General features: G+C 42.0%; 1 protein-coding gene across 3 annotated transcripts in view; it reads left to right on the top strand.

Moving 5' to 3' along the window:
* Window positions 1–16,907, top strand: part of LOC121536792 (serine/threonine-protein kinase tousled-like 1-B) — a 44,980-nt gene that overhangs the window by 12,245 nt on the left and 15,828 nt on the right. The gene's annotated exons all lie outside the window — the stretch shown is intronic.

Below are 16,907 nucleotides of genomic sequence, written 5' to 3'. Positions count from 1 at the left end.
TGTTTTGTGGTACGTGTTAAGAATCGTCTTGAAATTAATTGTAACTGAGTAACACCGAAGCCATGGTGAGCAGCAGCCTACTAGCTAGCCACTACAGACAAGTGTTTGCTGGTGGTGTCTGCCTCAAATGTCCATGAGAAGTAACCGGAGGAACGCTAGCTAGCTAGTTAACGTTAGCCACAGTACCTAAACTACTGATACATTTGTTCTTTGTTTGCGATATGTGAAGATTGTAGCTGTGTACATGCTGAAGTGGAGAATTTAGTAATTGGCTAACTGGCTACAGTACTGTAGTAGCCTAAATTATCGACACTAGATAATTTGCTATCCAGCTAAGGTAGCTAGCTAATATAGCTAGCTAGTTTAGTAACTACCTAGTGTTGGTTGCTGTCTCTACCGGCTAGCTACGTTGACAGTTAGCTAGCTATTATCGGTTGTTGTATTTGCTAGACAGCAAGCTAATATGTCTGATTTAAAACAGGGTCGGGAGATGACATTGAGGACCAATGGATTCAATATTGCCAGATTATATATATATATATATATATATATATATATATATATATATATATATATATATATATATATTTCTGAACTCCATATCGATAGCAAGCTAATGCATGCATGGCGACCCTCCTTTCCTTTGGCATGAAGTCGTGATGACACCTTTTTTATATTGCAGTAACCAGCTAGGTAGACTGTGCCGTGGAAACCTACAGTGCAATTGAGCATATCAGATTCAGAAACTGGGGTTTGTAATCATAATTTTATTGCCCTCATTGACTAAATGAAGTATCCATCAACTATTACTATGCTAATGACAGCACAGCGTGTATTTTCAATGGTTTGTGTGGACAGGACGGTGGCAATAGTTTGTAATTGGGCAGTGAATTACTTTCGACACAAGGATTCAGTCTAGATGTTGAGGCAATGTAGCGGTCTAATGTGATGCTCGTTAGCCATTACATGTTAGGGACTGTTTGGCGTAGCACAGATAATTTGATGGCCTTAAAGACGTCCTCCAGCGCTTTTTGAACATTTTCTGTTGAAAAGCGATATCCCAAGGATAAATACAGTAAAGTACACACACACGAATGTGTAAAAATTGGTTTTGAGCAAACGTTTTTTTAAGGCACAACTGCAAACTTCAAGGAGTAGGGCATTCATGAATTTGGTTTCAAGGGAAGTCGTGATGTCATCGGCCTCCCCCTTGCTTGATGAACAACAGAGGAGCAATAGAGAACAAAAGAGGAACAACAACCCCCCTCTTGTGACATGTCATGACTTACCTGGACAACCTATTGAGGTGTGCATTTTGTTAACCTCTTAAGGATCTGATCCCTTTTTCAATTTTCGCCTATAATGACATACTGAAATCTAACTGCCTGTAGCTCAGGACCTGAAGCAAGGATATGCATATTCTTGATACCATTTGAAAGGAAACACTATGAAGTTTGTGGAAATGTGAAATGAATGTAGAAGAATATAACAAATTAGATCTGGTAAAAGATAATTCAAACAAAAAAAACATGCGTTTTATATTTATTTTTGTTCCATCATGTTTGAAATGCAAGAGAGAGGCCGCAATATAATATTGCAGTTTAGGCGTAATATAGATTCTGGCCCCTAGGTGACATCAGTGTGTGTGCAAAGTTTCAGATTGATCCAGTGAAGCGTTGCAATACTGGACTATTTTGTGTCAAGTCTGCCCAAATGTGCCGAATTGGACAATTGATACATTTTCAAGTACCGTATTTTCCGCACTATAAGGCGCACCGGAGTATAAGCCGCAGCAGCTAAATTGAATGATATTGAATGATGTGTACATATATAAGCCGCACTGGACTATAAGCCGCAGGTGTTTTAATGTTTAATTACCATATGTAAGGGTTCGTGCACAGAGGGGATTGTCGGGAAAGAGATGGCTGCTTGAGGAAGCTCCCATTTATTAACATTTCAACAAACAAGTTGCATATTTGCATAACGTATTCAAGTGTTACCATTTAGTGCAATAGTAGCTACAGAACATATACTGTGCTGTGTAAACTGTACTGTATCACATAGCGTTTCAGACACACAAACTTTTCAACTTTCAAACTTAAACGGTGCGCTCCCAGCGCATATACCGGCAGTGATCTACAGCAGTGGTTTTCAACCAGTGGTCCTTGAGGGAGTGCTAGGGGTTCCCCAGCAAAATTAGTTAATAGCGTCACAATCATTTAACCACTTAACTTTTTTTTTTTTTGAAAAACCTTGAAAAAGTGTGCACATCTTTGAATATTTATCTACATTATAGCCTACAGTAGTACCATAACAAAAAACAAAGCTTACAGCGCTTGACGAGGCAATATCAATGGCTAAATTAAATATGTTTTTTTAAAGTGCAAAATAAAGTGCCTGTAACACGACAGTAAGCGCGTAAGCCTAAAGTTGCAGCAACACGGCTGCTTAAAATATACGGTAATCAGCCTACCAGAAAAGTCATCAATCCTCGTCTTCATCTTTTAGGCTAAGGTGCAGTACACGGCTGTAACCAGAAAAGTCAAGTCATTAATCCTCATCTCCGTCTTCTTCCTGCGTACTAAAACCACCAAAGTCCTCATCTTCAGTGTCGGAAACAAACAGGCTCAGGGTGGCTTCGTCAGCCACTCTCCTCTCTCCTTCGTTGTCGCTCTCAAAACCAACGAACTCCTCTTCGTCACTGTCGGAATCGAACAGCCTCTGAAGGGCCTCAGCTGTGGCGGCGTCCTCCTCTTCATCACGCAGCAGTCCAGCCTTTCGGAACCCGTTAATGATCGTGGATGTTTTGACAGCCAGATTGACTGCCTTTAACTTAAAAGCTGCATCATATGCATTTCTACGTTTGTTTTCCATAATGAGGGTTTGTGCATGAAAACTTCCTTTGCACAAACTGTCTCGCTCTCGTAATGTCTGTCTGTCTTGCTCTCGTTCTGTCTCTCGTTCTGTCTCTCGTACCACTCTCGGTTCCACTTTTACTTTTGCGCGCTACCTGTCTCACTCTTTTCCGGCCTCCAGCTTTTCCTGCTGGAGCCCGCCGCAAAAGGTGGAGGGGCGCGGACCGGTCATAAAGCCCATAGAGTTAAAGTTGGTGGACTGTAACCTGTAAAATCCATAGATTTAGGAGGTCTTCTAGTGGCTGTTAGCTGTAAAAATCCATAGATTAGCCGCACCGTTATATAAGCCGCAGGGTTGAAAAATTGGAAAAAAGTCGCGGCTTATAGTCCGAAAATTACGGTACATAACTATAGAGAACTTACATTTTGTATTACCATTTTTTTGTAAGTTTCCACACTCCCAGGAATGTCATACATGATGGATCATTAGCTTATACACTTTCACTCATCTAGGTGGCCGGGTAGGGTGGGTGTAAAGCCAGAGACAGCAGGGGTTCAAACTGTAGAACCCAGTTCCTACATTTGAATATAAAAATGGATTTTTATCCAACATAACTATGCTACATTTTATCTCTGGTACCCTTAGGATGACAAATCAGAGCAAGATTACTTAATGTAAGTACATTATTTACCTTCAGAGGTGAATGTATCAAACCAGTTACCGTGACAAGTTTGTTGTTGTGCACTCTCCTCGAACAATAGCATGTTATTTTTTCATTGTAATAGCTACTGTAAATTGGACAGTGCAGTCAGATTAACAAGAATTTCAGCTTTCTGCCCATATAAGACATGTCTATGTCCTGGAATGTTTGCTGTAACTTATGTCATGCTAATCACATTAGCACACGTTAGCTCAACCGTCCCGTATACGAGACACCGATCCTGTAGAGGTTAAGTAAATCAGGTGTTAAATTATGTGAAAAGGAGACTGGAGTGCCAAAGTGTACGCCGAAATATGTCTATTTTCAAATCTTCTCTCATTGATCGAGACATGTGAGTGCCATGACATGCAGCACTTTGGGGTGGACACCCACCTGTCTCGAGAATATATGAAATAGACAAGATGGTGGCGTACATGTTGTTTGATTCCTTAATGGATCAAAATTATTTCATTTTAATAACTGAGTGTTTTCTAAATTCAAACGAACCCCCCGCAACTAGACTCTGGAGCAGTGGAAACATGTTCTCTGGAGTGATGAACCACGCTTCACCATCTGGCAGTCCGACGGGCAAATTTGGGTTTGGCGGATGCCAGGAGATCGCTACCTGCCCCAATGCATAGTGCCAACTGTAAAGTTTGGTGGAAGAGGAATAATGGTCTGGGGCTGTTTTTCATGGTTCGGGCTAGGACCTTAGTTCCAGTGAAGGGAAATCGTAACGCTACAGCATACAATGACGTTCTAGACGATTCTGTGCTTCCAACTTTGTGGCAACAGTATAGGGAAGGCCCTTTCCTGTTTCAGCATGACAATGCCCCTGTGCACAAAGCGAGGTCCATACAGAAATGGTTTGTCGAGATTGGTCTGGAAGAACTTGACTAGCCTGCACAGAGCCCTGACCTCAACCCTATCGAACACCTTTGGGATGAATTGGAACGGTGACTGCGAGCGAGGCCTAATCGCCCAACATCAGTGCCCGACATCACTAATGCTCTTGTGGCTGAATGGAAGCAAGTCCCCGCAGCAATGTTCTAACATCTAGTGGGAAGCCTTCCAGAAGAGTGGAGGCTGTTACAGCAGTAAAGGGGGACCAACTCCATATTAATGCCCATGATTTTTGAATGAGATGTTCAACGACCAGGTGTCCACATACTTTTGGTCATGTAGGGTAGTTAGAGCAAATGTTCTGTCAGCAGTGATTAACTGATTTCTAGACGTTGTGATAGTTGGTCACATTCCTTAGATAGCTATATTTAGTTTGTAACTTTAGACAATACTGAGCACAGTACCCCCTTAGTATACAAGGCCATTGATGTGAAGAAAGTTGACTAAACTGCATCAAAATAGTACAATTGTCTAATGTGTACTAAACTTGATATATTCACTACCTAATTACAGACATGAAGGCCTGCATGCATGGGAAAACATTCAGTGTTGAAATATGAGTAGATTAACTGTATCCTCAAGTCAGTCTAGTGAAACATTTAGCCTATAGTTGATAGGGTTGTCAAAGTATTGTAACCCAGAATACATTTTATATGGTGGATTTATACAAGCTGTGTACAAATTGTCCCACTTATTTTGATCGGAATCGAAGCTATAGGCCTAGTCTTATGCCAAAGGGATTTTTGAATGACTGTCCAAGTGTCTGTCATAAACAGGTGGACACTGTTGCACAGCATGGAGCTCAAATGACATCCACAGCATTCTAAGAGTTCAACAACTTGCTTGTGCAGGGGCTTGAATTTGGTTGCTTGGAATGTATTGGATACTTATTTATGCAGAATGTCAAGGAAATCATCCCTCCTTGCCAAAGAGAGAATGCTTATTATCCATGCTTTCCTGGCTTTTAAAATATGAAAACAACACTTGTAGATCAAGTGCGCTCACCGCAAGATTATGCTTTTATTTTAAGAGGACCATAGTTTTTGTGTAGTGTGTTCATTACCAACTTAATGGTGAAGCATATGAGAGCGCATGCACCGAGATGCTGCTGTAAAGTGAGACCCATGTCTAGTAGCCTGGTTCTTCAGACCATCATGATGAGGGAATGAAAGTGACATGACACAGCCTAATTCTTGTGGATGAAGCTTTTCCAGGTTACGAGTTGGTTCAGAACAGTTTGAGAAGTGTTTCTATAGCACCTGTCTGCTTCATTTCAACCCTAAAATCATTAGGCAATCTGAAATGGATAATGATGTTTGGCAGTGAGCATTATCATTAAGACAAGTATTATTTACTCTGCTACATTATCCTTGTTACATGACATTTCTGAAGTTACTTTATGTTGCACTGAAATATCTACTGGCACGCCATAACATTACAGCACTCATGATGTTAACCTTGCTAGTTTATGTAAGGCTATATTGTAAATGATGGATGGTTTTTCATTTCATCATGTTATTCTTTCAACATTCCTACTTTTGATTAACTATAACATGTTATTGTCATGCATAACTGCTGCTTATTATTATAGTATTGCTGAAAAATGCAAAATACTTTTCTACATAATTCAAGTTCCACTTGGGCAGCTATTATATTAAATCAAATGCATCTTTCTAAAAGGAGATGCATGGCATTGTTGCACTGCATAGTCCTGGGTTTGTACATTGATTCCCTAGAGCCCAAGTCCACCGCATTTATTTCACCTCTACTCCACAAATGAGCTTAAGTGGCATCCATCTTGGGTGCCTTGGAACCTGCTGTGGTACCTGATCCTTTGTCCCCAGGGTGTTGTCTTTTTCTTTCTTTAGCCTATTTTGCATTAGAGAGACTGCCTGCATCTGGTGTTGCAGCATCCACAGACTGCAGATGAACATCAAACTCTAATATAGATTACAGGGTAGTTGACGTCATAGAATGGTAGCCAATATATGATATGAGCTATACAATTAGGCTATCCCCTGCCCCTGGCAATAAAAATATTTAGATTTTAAGAGAACTGCCAGAGAAGAATTTGATGTACATGTTTTTTCTTTGTTCCAGCTCTGATACTTTGGTGCTCTTTGTCAAAGCCAAGTTAAACAGCCAGGCCCAGGTCCCTTGGGCCCACTGCACTTGTGGGAATTGTCTTGGAGACAGGCCTGCATTGTTCTCCAAGCTCATATTAGACAAGGTGGAGGAACTGTGTCGTCTTGTCTGTGGGTGCTGTAAACCACAAGCTGGTGGGAAACCACCATGAGCGATACTGGCCAAAGTAAAGGGGCTTGTACTAGCCTGGTACTGGACACACTGACTGCTCTGAGGAAACCTGATGACTGTAAAGGATATCTAGGGCTTTGGCTTTTTAGGCGTTTCCTCCACCCTGTCTTTAACGTTACTGGATAGTTGAGCAGAATTCAGAAGATTTATGGCAGTACCCGAGATGTAGATTCACTTTAGACCGACATTGCATTTGGTAAGATATGTAAAAAATCTGTCTCTCTGGCATTAGTCCTATCTGTGGTCTGACAGTGGAAGTGTTGAAGCAGACATGATGCACTGACTGAACAGGTGGTATGAGACTTCATAGCCCTTTGTTACAAAATGGAGCGCTTGTTAGAGCAAGGCCATGTCAGTAAGTAGGCTCCCACTGTCTGCTCTGAGGCTGTAGCCTTGGGAATTCTCTTAGCTAAGCTGTCTCCTAGAGGCCCTTATGCTTGAGGGAGCTAGAGAAGAGGATTGGACTGTCTAGGATGTAGTCTACTAGTTGAAATCCTTGTTTACATGTGAAATGATAAAGAAGATCTTGCCTAGGCTATTATCGAAACTCATACACTACATGACCCAAAAGTATGTGGACAGCTGCTCGTCGACCGTCTCATTCTAAAATCAGGGGCATTAATATGGAGTTGGTCCCTCCTTTGCTGCTTTAACAGCCTCCACTCTTCTAGGAAGGCTTTCCACTAGATGTTGGAACTTTGCTGTGGGGACTTGCTTCCATTCAACCACAAGCATTAGTGAGGTCGGGCACTGATGTTGGGTGACAAGGCATGGCTCGCAGTCGGAGTTCCAATTCATCCCAAAGGTGTTCGACAGGGTTGAGGTCAGGGCTCTGTGCAGGACAGTCAAGTTCTTCCATAACCAATCTCGACAAACCATTTCTGTATGGACCTCGCTTTGTACACTGGGGCATTGTCATGCTGAAACAGGAAAGGGCATTCCCCATACTGTTGCCACAAAGTTGGAAGCACATAATCGTCTAGAATGTCATTGTATGCTGTAGCGTTAAAGATTTAAGGGGCCTAGCCCGAACCATGAAAAACAGCCCCAGACCATTATTCCTCCTCCACCAAACTCTACAGTTGGCACTATGCATTGGGGCAGGTAGCGTTCTCCTGCCATCCGCCAAACCCAGATTTGTCCGTCGGACTGCCAGATGGTGAAGTGTGATTCATCACTCCTGAGAAAGCGTTTCCACTGCTCTAGAGTCCAATGGCGACGAGCTTTACACCACTCCAGCCAAAGCTTGGCATTGCGCATGGTGATCTTAGGCTTGTGTTCGGCTGCTCGGTCATGGAAACCCATTTCATGAAGCTCACGACGAACAGTTATTGTGCTGACGTTGCTTCCAGAGGCAGTTTGGAACTGTAGACGATTTTTACGCGCTACGCACTTCAGTGGTCCCATTCCGTGAGCTTGTGTGGCCTATCACTTTGCGGCCGAGCTGTTGTTGCACCTAGAAGTTTCCACTTCACAATAACAGCACTTATGGTTGACCGGGGCAGCTCTAGCAGGGCAGAAATTTTACGAACTGACTTGTTGGAAAGGTGGCATCCTATGTCGGTGCTACGTTGAAAGTCACTGAGCTCTTCAGTAAGGCCATTCTACCGCCAATGTTTGTCTATGGAGATTACATGGCTGTGTGCTCGATTTTATACATCTGTCCGCAATGGGTGTGGTTGAAATGGCCGACTCCACTATTTTGAATGTAGGTATGTATACAGTACCAGTCAAAAGTTTGGACAAACCTACTCATTCAAGGGTTTTTCTTTATTTTTACTATGCTCTACATTGTAGAATAATAGTGAAGACATCAACTATGAAATAACACATATGGAATCATGTAGTAACCAGAAGTGTTAAACAAATCAAAATTATATTTTAGATTCTTCAAAGTAGCCACCCTTTGCCTTGATGACAGCTTTTGCATTCTCTCAACCAGCTTCACCTGGAATGCTTTTCCAACAGTCTTGAAGGAGTTCCCACATATGCTGAGCACTTGTTGGCTGCTTTTCCTTCACTTTGCGGTCCAACTCATCCCAAACCATCTCAATTGGGTTGAGGTCGGGTGATTGTGGAGACCAGATCATCTGATGCAGCACTCAATCACACTTCTTCTTGATCAAATAGCCCTTACACAGCCTGGAGGAGTGTTGGTTCATTGACCTGTTGAAAAACAAATGATAGTCCCATTAAGCGCAAACCAGATGTAATGGTGTATCGCTGCAGAATGCAGTGGTAGCCATGCTGGTTAAGTGTGCCTTGAATTCTAAATCTCTTCTCTGTTCAGACATGAAGTAACAAGACATTTTGCCTATTAAACGTTTCAGACTTCAGGAAATTGCTTTCAGCTGTTATTCTATGCGTGACAAGGGAACAATTCTCTCATTAGTTTTGCTTCATCACACCCTTATTTTAGTTTTAGCTAAGTGGATAGCTCTGTGATAATGCCTTTTTAACAGATTATCTGCAGGCTTATATGGTCGGGGTATTCCTCAGGACTAATTCTCAGACTTCTAGTCAATCCCGACATTACCTTGCAGTTAATCCTAAACCGTTACTAAGATAACATATGTAATTGTTTTAAGATGGTCATACCAAGGATCATTTGGCTATTTGATTTTGAATTTTAGGACCCCTTTTAGTAATTTGTTTTGTTGTTGAAACATTGAATTTAGCCTTACTGCAGTTAGCCCATAGAAACACATTAAATAATGGATTCATACATGGGGAGAAACAGTCAAAAAATAAATCTAAAGGAAGTTTGTTTTAAAGTGGTACTAAGTGTTTTAGCAACATGGAAGAATGACACCTTTTTTACATTTTCTGACAAGCGAGCACTTAGATATGGTTGTTTTCATACTCTGTCATTCCCAAACATTCTATAAATGTAAGGCATTTCTTAAAATTCTATAGCAATATAGTGGGAAAGCAGCCGTGCGTTTGGACAATTTTAATAGACACTGCAGTAAATAAAACCTAATAAAAACAAAGGTCTCGTCCAGGACTGGAGTCTACGCAAGACCGGTGCGCCATAGCCAATCGGTGCTATAGTAGGCTTTTATGCAAATAAGTCATTTGCCACAAGGGCCTGCCATCATTCACTTTGAACTGGACTGTGTGTTTACAGGCAGTAGCAACAGTGTGACTTTAGATCATTAGAACGCATTCGCCAAAAGCCACAATACACCTGAATGGATTTCTGCAAATATGTAAATACCACGGGAGTCCTCTTACATTTGAACTTTACAGTCCTTTTGATCAAACAACCATAAAAAGGTAGGCTCTCTCTCCCTCAGGTATGCACATCTAAGGCTGCTGCGATGACTGTATTACCGCCACACCGGCAGTACTGAGTCACGATAATCTTCACTTATGCACTCTAGACATGCGTTGGTAGTAGGCTTGGGTGGTATTCAGATTTTCATACCAACCTTGTGCCATAGTGGGATATTCGGTAATACCCGTACTTAACACAAGGGGCGCTGTTTTCAAACCCCTCTGATACTCTGTAATCCGAAGGTTAGCAATGCTAACAAGTACATGTAAAATCCCATAGACAATGCTAACTAAGTGCTATTGATCACATTGCAAACATTTGACCTAAACTATACAAGTAACTACTAAATGCTACTCACAGTTTGCTGTACACACAAAACAAATATTAGCCTGCAAGGCTATAGTTAAAATAATGTGAACGGTGAAATGAAGAACGCAATGTTTTTTATCTCCTAACGTAGTGCACAAGTTGACTGCAGTTATTTTCATCGTCGAACATACAAAAAAAGAAAAAACACCAGGAAATCAGTTCCAAGTGATTTTCAATTTGGGAAATCTGTTTCCAAGTATTTATTTATAATAGAGAGAGACACATGATCATATACACATGTAAGCAAGATTTGAAATTATGTTTTAGTAAAATATTATCTGTTTTGGGCTTCTTGCAGTCAATTTGCAGTCTACAAATTATTTGTCATCATGTTCCGGCCCACTGACCATCCGCTCAAGAAAAAATTGGCCCGCGGCTGAATCTAGTTGATTATCCATGGCCTATGGCATGGTGCATAGACAGATAACATACAGTAGGCCAAATCATATTCTGTTCTTCTGAAATACATTTGTTCATACAGTATCATGTTTCTTTAGACCTGCCTAAAATAAATAATGTAGATGTTCTAAAGGCAAAGCAGCAGCTTGTATGCCTGGCGACGCTAAACATGTTTATGTTCATTAACGGTCAATTGAGACGGGCAGTCTTTTGCATGACAATAACCAGCTGACACAATTTCATGACCGCCACAGCCCTATGCACATCAAGATGAACAACTAATGCTAGCCAGAGCGAGATGAGCTAAAATCTAATGAGGGAACATTAGATAAACCCTCTAACTTTTTCAGCTAGTTGGACACTGATAAACGATGGGGAATAGGAACTTGCTCGTCCTTCTGCAGTTTGCCTGCCAATGTATACTCTGAAATCGGAGTAGATAGCCAGAGTGAATTTACGAACGCAAGTCGTTCATCTTCAGTATAGCTAGCTAGCAAAGCAATGTATTGCTAGCTAACCAAATGACACTGGACTTTGTGCAGACTGGAAACCATATCAGACTGGAAACATATCCCGAGGCTGCATTTATTGTAGCTGGGGACTTTAACAAAGCAATTTTGCAGAAAACGCTACCAAAGTTCTATCAAAACACTTGCGCTTGAAAAACTCTACCATTTGTTACTCTCCCTTCCGGGATGGCTACAAGGCCCTCCCCCACCCTCCCTTCGGCAAATCAGATCACGACTCCATTCTGCTCCTCCCTTCCTATAGGCAGAAACTCAAACAGGAAGTGCCCATGCTAAGGTCTATTCAACGCTGGTCTGACCAATCGGATTGTTTTAAGATTTAACCACGGCAAGGTGACAGGGAATATTGAGTACAAACAGTCCAGTTATGCCCTTTTGTAGGCAATCAAACAGGCAAAACGTCAGTACAGAGACCAAGTGGAGTTGCAATTCAACAGCTCAGACACGAGACGTATGTGGCAGGGGCTCCAGACAGTCACAGATTACAAAGGGAAAACCAGCCACGCCGCAGACAGTCTTGCTCCCGGACAAGCTAAACACCTCCTTCACCCGCTTTGAGGATAACGCAGTGCCATCGACACGGCCCTCTCCTGAGGACTGTTGGCTCTCGTTTTCCGAGGCCGATGTCAATAAGACATTTTAAGCGGGCTAACCCACTCAAGGCTGCCGGCCCAGACTGCATCCCTAGCTGCGTCCTCCGAGCTTGCGCAGACCAGCTGAATGGAGTGTTTACGGACATTCAATCTCTCCCTATCCCAGTCTGTCCCCACTTGCTTCAAGATGTCCACCATTGTTCCTGTAACCAAGAAAGCAAAGGTAACTGAACTAAATGACTCTCGCCCCATAGCACTCACGTCTGTCATCATGAAGGGCTTTGAGAGGCTAGTTAAGGATCATATCACCTCCACTTTACCTGACACTAGACCCACTTCAATTTGCATACCACCACAATTGATTATGTTGACATTCCCAGCCTTAATTACATTAATCCGTTTTTGTCCAGAATATTGAGTAATTGAAACTGAAATGGTGCATCCTGAATAGGGCTGGGCGGTATACCGTATTTTACTGTATTGATGCACAGACCGGTTTGAGTTTTTACTTTACCTTCTATAATGGTATTTCAATGTTTGATTTGTTAAGTAGACCCTTTTCCAGTACACGACACACTGACATCGCACAGATTTTTCTTTTGCTGCCGTTCAATAAGAACGCCCTCTTGTTCTTCCACTAACTTGCGTGCATCGCCCTCGTGCGGCAATGTTTGTAAACACAGAAAAGAGTCTGTGATACGCAACTCTGGCGCATATGTCAGTTTTTATAGTTTACTCCGTTTTCTATTTGACTCATCTCTCTCCCTCTCCTCCTGCTGCTGCATGCCACTAACCACACCAAGCCCTGCCCCCGGTCACTCAAGGAGAGAGCAGTTGGACCACTTTCTTGCCGTTCACTCTCCATGGTCCGATGGATGCAACAATGTTGGTGACATGCTGCTTTCTATAATTACACTTTGTTTGTGTATCTTACTGTTTGCTAGTTTGTCTTTTATTAGCAGTGTGTTTCTAAAATGAATTGTTAGCTGCTAATGCTAATCACTAGTTTGCTGGCTAGCTTGCTAAATGTACTAAGAGTCAGAGCAAACATAGCTAGTTAGCTAATACTGCCTGGTACCAGTGCTGATGTAGGCCTAGATAAGCATGTTTGTGCAATTGTATCTTATCAGAGAGTAATAGGTGCATGAATATGTTGGCTACATGAAGTAAGAAAACATGAAATGTAACATCTAATTAGGGTCACCTTGAAACACTGATCAACACTTTGGTTCCTACCCTGTCAATTCCTCACTGGCTTATTCATTCGTTGTCATGTCACAAAACAATGTATTAAAGGTGCTGGCCACTATTTCCAACTATAGAATTAGAATAATAATTTTTTCCATGATTCCAACAGTTCACCAATTAACTAGGCCTAGATTATTTTTTCCCATATCATGCTGCGTGGCACAGTGTGGAAATAATGATACAAGTGCAGGAAATATGGCCTCCCAAGTGGCGCAGCAGTCTAAGGCACTGCATCGCAGTGCTAGAGGCGTCACTACAGACCCTGGTTCGATCCCAGGCTGTGTCGCAGCCGGCCGTGACCGGGAGACCCATGAGGCGGCGCACAATTGGCCAAGCGTCGTCCGGGTTAGGGGAGGGTTTAGCCGGCCGGGATGTCCTTGTCCCATCGTGCTATAGCGACTCCTTGTGGCGGGCGCATGCACGCTGACTACGGTCGCCAGCTGTACGGTGTTTCCTTCGACACATTGGTGCGGCTGGCTTCCGGGTTAAGCAAGCAGTGTGTTAAGCAGTGTGGCTTGGCAGGGTCGTGTTTCGGAGAACCTTCGCCTCTCCTGTGTCCGTATGGGAGTTGCAGCGATGGGACAAGACTGTAACTACCACTTGGATATCACGAAATTGGGGAGAAAAAGGGGTAAAAAAAATCTAATTTAGAAAGTGCAGAAATTTATGAAAATGCTGAAAATAATATTTGTTCTGCGTTTTTTGTGAACAGTATAAATGGAGAAAGCCCCTTTTTAAAATTACATAGAATTTGTGTTACCACCCTAGTGTCATGAACTACTCAAAGCATATTTAGAGTATTTATTATTCAAAAAATCTAATACCGTCAAAAGTGACATCGGTATATGATATTTTGTCCATATCGCCCTAATCCTGAATGGGTGGAGGCAGCAAACGATGTACCAGGCCAGCTGTGATTTACAACCTGACAGCAATACTTTTTGGACTACCAAGAAATGTATTGGTGAATTATATTGAACTGCATCCATCTATTCTTTCAACAATGCCTTACTATACATCATGGAATTGAGTCAAATATAAAAACCTGTTTTTTTTAGCATTAACTGGGAATTTGATATTTTGACTTATGATTCTGTTTCATATCTGCTAAGTAGTTAAAACGCTGTTAGTTCTACTTTAAAGTGTCTGTCCTATCTACAGTTGAAGTCGGAAGTTTACATACACCTTAGCCAAATACATTTAAACTCAGTTTTTCACAATTCCTGACATTTAATCCTAGTAAAAATTCCCTGTCTTAGGTCAGGTAGGATCACCACTTTATTTTAAGAATGTGAAATGTCATAATAATAGTGTAGAGTGACTTATGTCAGCTTTTATTTCTTTCATCACATTCCCAGTGGGTCAGAAGTTTACATACACTCAATTAGTATTTGGTAGCATTGCCTTTAAATTGTTTAACTTGGGTCAAACGTTTCGGGTAGCCTTCCACAAGCTTCCCACAATAAGTTGGGTGAATTTTGGCCCATTCCTCCTGCCAGAGCTGGTGTAACTGAGTCAGGTTTGTAGGCCTCCTTGCTCGCACATGCCTTTTCAGTTCTGCCCACATATTTTCTGTAGGATTGAGGTCAGGGCTTTGTGATGGCCACTCCAATACCTTGACTTTGTTGTCCTTAAGCCATTTTGCCACAACTTTGGAAGTTTGCTTGGGGTCATTGTCCATTTGGAAGACCCATTTGAGACCAAGCTTTAACTTCCTGACTGATGTCTTGAGATGTTGCTTCAATATATCCACATAATTTTCCTTCCTCATGATGCCATCTATTTTGTGAAGCGCACCAGTCCCTCCTGCAGCAAAGCACCCCCACAGCATGATGCTGCCACCCCCGTGCTTCACGGTTGATGTTCTTCGGCTTGCAAGTTCCCCTTTTTCCTTCAAACATAACGATGGTCATTATGGCCAATCAGTTCTATTTTTGTTTCATCAGACCAGAGGACATTTCTCCAAAAAGTACAATCTTTGTCCCCATGTGCAGCTGCAAACCGTAGTCTGGCTTTTTTATGGCGGTTTTAGAGCAGTGGCTTCTTCCTTGCTGAGTGGCCTTTCAGGTTATGTCGATATAGGACTCGTTATACTGTGGATATAGATACTTTTGTACCTGTTTCCTCCAGCATCTTCACAAGGTCCTTTGCTGTTGTTCTGGGATTGATTTGCCTTCCACCAAAGTATGTTCATCTCTAGGAGACAGAATGCGTCTCCTTACTGAGCGGTATGACGGCTGCGTGGTCCCATGGTGTTTATACTTGCGTACTATTGTTTGTACAGATGAACATGGTACCTTCAGGCATTTGGAAATTGCTCCCAAGGATGAACCAGACTTGTGGAGGTCTACAATCTTTTTTCTGAGGTCTTGGCTGATTTTCTTTTGATTTTCCCATGAGTTTGAAGGTAGGCCTTGAAATACATCCACAGGTACACCTCCAATTGACTCAAATGATGTCAATTAGCCTATCAGAAGCTTCTAAAGCCATGACATCATTTTCTGGAATTTTCCAAGCTGTTTAAAGGCACAGTCAACTTCTGACCCACTGGAATTGTGATACAGTGAATTATAAGTGAAATAATCTTTCTGTAAACAATTGTTGGAAAAATTACTTGTCATGCACAAAGTAGATGTCCTAACCGACTTGCCAAAACTATAGTTTGTTAACAAGACATTTGTGGAGTGGTTGAAAAACGAGTTTGAATGACTCCAACCTAAGTGTATGTAAACTTCCGACTTCAACTATATATATGAGCGATATAAGACATTTAATTTAACATTTTTGGTACTAAACTACTTCCTTATACACAGTATACAAAACATTAAGAACACCTGCTTTTTGCATGACAGACTGACCAGGTGAAAGCGATCAGGGCCTATAATTACATTTTTGGTCAACCAGCCACTGTCACAGGTAGATTAAAAAATCTACCAGCCACTCAGATTCTTTTAACAGCCAAAATATTATTTTTCGCAAAAATGACACCAACAAAACACAAAACTACTGAGCGTGCTTTGTAATGTTCCCTAAAACAATAAATGTATCACTAGTAAGAAGTAATGTGGTATATTGTTTAATTTTATTTCTTTTTTTGTGACGAGAGATGAGAGAATTCACCTGCCCCTTTAAGGGAGGTTACTATGGTAACACAACTAATCATATTCGTGCCTGTGAAATTGAGTCCGACTAGTGGCAGTGTTTTCTTCTCTTCCTTAGCAGTTGAAACTCAAACATTGAAAAACATACTTTTGGGTCATGTATGTAGACAGCTGCTCGTCGACTGTCTCATTCCAAAATAATTGGCATTAATATGGAGTTGGTCCCTCCTTTGCTGCTATAACAGCCTCCACTCTTCTGGGAAGGCTTTCCACTAGATGTTGGAACATTGCTCCGGGGTCTTGCTTCCATTCAGCCACGAGCATTAGTGAGGTCGGGCACTGATGTAGGGCGATTAGGCCAGGCTCACAGTCGGCATTCCAATTCATCCCAAAGCCGTTTGATAGGGTTGAGGTCAGGGCTGTTGGAACATTGCTGCGGGGTCTTGCTTCCATTCAGCCACGAGCATTAGTGAGGTTGGGCACTGATGTTGGGCGATTAGGCCTGGCTCGCAGTCGGCATTCCAATTCATCCCAAAGCCGTTCGATAGAGTTGAGGTCAGGGCTCTGTGCAGGCCAGTCAAGTTCTTCCATAACCGATCTCGACAAACCATTTCT

This window comes from Coregonus clupeaformis, chromosome 23 (assembly GCF_020615455.1).
Source record: "Coregonus clupeaformis isolate EN_2021a chromosome 23, ASM2061545v1, whole genome shotgun sequence".
NCBI lineage: Eukaryota > Metazoa > Chordata > Actinopteri > Salmoniformes > Salmonidae > Coregonus > Coregonus clupeaformis.
The sequence above is the reverse complement of the archived record's forward strand: the minus strand, read 5'-3'. Positions and strand labels throughout refer to the sequence as shown.